We start from the raw sequence: 3416 nt of genomic DNA on the forward strand, positions 1-3416 counted from the left end.
CGGGTGGGTGGGCATGGATGGAGTGCGCCCTGGGTCACAGTGGCAGCATCTCCCCCAGCATGTTCACCTCTTATGCCGGGGAGGAGGAGCAGAAGTGGCACACCCGATGCTGCTGGCCCCATGTGGTGCATTGTGGCGCCTCCCCATCCCCCACCTCAGCTCATTCTCGATTGGCCTCTGGGCCACTGCCCTCAGCCAATAGTGGTGGTGGGTGGCAGCAGTGACTGCCGTGTGCAAGCTCTCCCTCTGTTTGCCCCCCCCCAGCACCGCTGCTACATGCACCCTGGACGTCATGGGGGGCACATGGCCCCAGATCTGTACACAGGGCAGTGCAGGGTGGGCTGGGGTGGGGCAGCGTTGGACTGTTCCTGGTGGGGGGAACTGGGCCGTGCTGCACTCAGGGCAGGTGGTGGTGGGGCTGGCAGGGGGGTTGGAGGGGCTATGGCGAATTCTGGAGTGGCTGCAGCCCCTCCCACAGCCCACCTCGCTAGCGTGCAGCCCGGTTCAACCCCCTGCCAGGAAGAGCCTGGCACTGCCCCATCCCCAGCCTGCCTGAGGTGTGTGCAATGGTGGGAGCCACCCGCCATCCCTGCGTTCCCTGGATGAGCCACTCACGGCTCTGTCCCACACCTTGTCCCACCCTGCACCCCGTCCTGCCTTGGCTATGCAGTGCCTGTCCCAACCCCACTCCCTCCCTCACTGTGGGGGCCTCAATCTGCACCCCCCTCCGTAGAAACAAAACAAAAATATCCCTAGGCTATAAGGTGCAAATCTACCCTGCCTTATGCTTGACAAGGAGACACATAGATGACAATATAACCATAGACTCCCAGGGAATTCCCTGGGAACTGCCAGTATTCCTGTTCGGTGGAGCTACTTGGGAATTTTCTGTCAAAATGCTAATGTTTGTCTCTTGAAACAAAATGTTTTGTGAAAATATTCCAGTTTAATGAAATTTCATGGAATTACAGGCAGGCTTCCTGCCTTGTTTCCTGCCAGGCTGTTAGAAAACTCAAGTTTCTAGAGCGGAAGGCTCTAGGAAAACTGTGCCCTATGAGCTGTCCTGGGGCTGGAGAACGAGATACTCCAGTCTCTTGGGCCTGCTTGCTCTCAAACCCCTGAATTCCTTCTTGTGTAGGCCGGAGCCAGCTGTCCCAGGAAACCAAGCGGGGTCTCCAATGTCAGCACAGTCCACACAGGGGTGCTGTCCCAGAGTTGTACATTTTGGAAGCCCAGTCAAGGCCCTCCTCAAACCCTTTTGTTATGTCCATGATAAATTGCTGGCTGACAACGTCTATGCTGTTTGTCAAACAGAATTACTGATGTAAGTGCCTGGCTCATTTATTTAAAAAAAAAATCTTTCACTCTTTTCTTCATCTTTCTTTCCTCTCTCCAAACAATTGTGTATGCCTTGAATTCAGATAGAGTTTAATCTATATGGGAAAGGGACTTTTTTAATATGCCTTTTGTAATAAACTTAGAGCAGAAGTGCTGGATGCTAGTAATACAAATAAGAAAATTCATTCAGTTCGTTTGTCTGGTAATTCAGGGATGAATTTCTGTACAACATTTTTAAGATGAAGTGCTTTAAGCACTAAGTATTATTACTAAGTCAATGGAAACAATTATTTTAATGCTTTCAAGACAAGCATCATACCGTATTTTATTTAGAGAGCACCTAGAACAGAGATCCCTGACTTAATTGAGCTCTTTAGGTATTAATAACAGGTCTGTTTAAAGAAAAGCAAGAAATTTTAAAGCTTCCCACTAGGGATGTGAAAGGTTAAACGATTAATTGTCTAACCAATAAGTGCAGTGATAACCAGTTAGCTTAGTGCTTATCCTTTAGCTTGGACTGGGTGCAGTCTGGCAGGGAATTGAGGGAGGAGAAGCCATGTGGTGCTCCAGCAGGAATCAGAAGGCAGCAGCAGGGCAGGCAGGATGGAGGGAGGGAGGAGCAAGGAGGGTAGAGCAGGGGAAGGGGAATTTGTTGCCACCACCAGGAATCCCACACCAGTCATGCTGCCAGCAGTGCAAGGAGTAACAGAAGAGGGAGGGGCATGCTGCCCTCACCTCCTCCTGCTGCCATCTGCTCGTGCACTGGGTCACAGCTCTACCATGCCAACATGGCCTGACTGCCACCACTTCCCTCAGGCCGCCTGTGCTGCTTCTCACCCCACCTCCCCTCTGGCTGACTGACAGCAGGTGGATGTGAGGGCAGTGCAGCCCTCCTGTTACTCTTTGTGCTGCTAGAGGTGTGGTTGGCACTGGGGTCCTGGCAGTGGTGGCAATGAGTCTCGCTGCCCTGCTCCACCCTCCCATGCTGGGTCCTTCCCGTGGGCCATGGAGGCTGCTCCTGCTCATGCCAGTATGCAGCCCCATGCCATGCTATGGGCACACAAATCTGTGGGGGGGCACGTGCCAACCAGCCTGCAGAGCTCTTTGTAAAAGCAGGGAATCCATGGGTTTCGTTGCTAAAAGGAGAAATCCACATTTTCTCTGATAAAAAGGGGAAATCTGTGGTTTTCTGTTTTTCCCTGCTTATCAATTAAGCCAAGAGTTTTCAACCTTCTTTGTTTGGTGCACCCCCTGTAGCCAGTCGAGAAGCTGGAAGTCCCCCGACTGGTCAACAAGCATGGCGGGGGGGAGGGTGTCCCCCTGCATCTGATTGATGAGAGGGGGGGGCAGAAGGGGATCCCCCCATACGCAGTGACAAAACCAGAAGCGCCAGCAGCAAAACCGGAAGTGCCTTCTGCTTCTCCACACCGCTGCCATGTACGCCCTGAGACCTTCCCAAGTACCCCCAGGGGGTACCTCTGGTTGACAACCCCTGAATTAAGCAGCTATCTGCTCCTTCACAGGTGCTCCCTGCTTCCCAGGGCAAGGCTTCATGTAGCTGTGTTATCTGGCTGGGCTTGCCTCCTCTCCCCGTCCCCCCAGTCAAAGGGGTCTGTGAGCGGGTGTGTTATGGGTTAACCGTTTAACCAGGGGTGTGCAATTATTTTGGCTGGAGGGCTGCTTAATGAGTTTTAGTGAGCTGTTGAGGTGACTTGTTGAGGGCTGCAAGGGTAGCACTGCCCCTTGACAGGTGCCCTGCCCCCTGATCACCATCTTGGGACCAGAAGTCTCTTCCCTAGCTCCTGACCTTTGCCACCAGAACTCCCTCTCCTTGCTGCCAGAAGTATACCTTTTGGGAGGGGTGGGGGCTGCCATCTTGGAACCAGGAAAAAAACAAACCCTATGGTAAAAATCAAACATCTACTATACATATTTTAATGTTATTCCAAAAAATATTTTTGTTCTGATTTACATGTTTGCATACTGTGTATAGAGAGGATGGCATAATACAGGCATACCTCGTTTTATTGCGCTGTGCTTTATTGCGCTTCGCAGATACTGCGTTTTTTACAAATTGA

Source organism: Gavialis gangeticus, unplaced genomic scaffold (assembly GCF_001723915.1).
Source record: "Gavialis gangeticus isolate Ggan-Ray unplaced genomic scaffold, GavGan_comp1, whole genome shotgun sequence".
NCBI lineage: Eukaryota > Metazoa > Chordata > Crocodylia > Gavialidae > Gavialis > Gavialis gangeticus.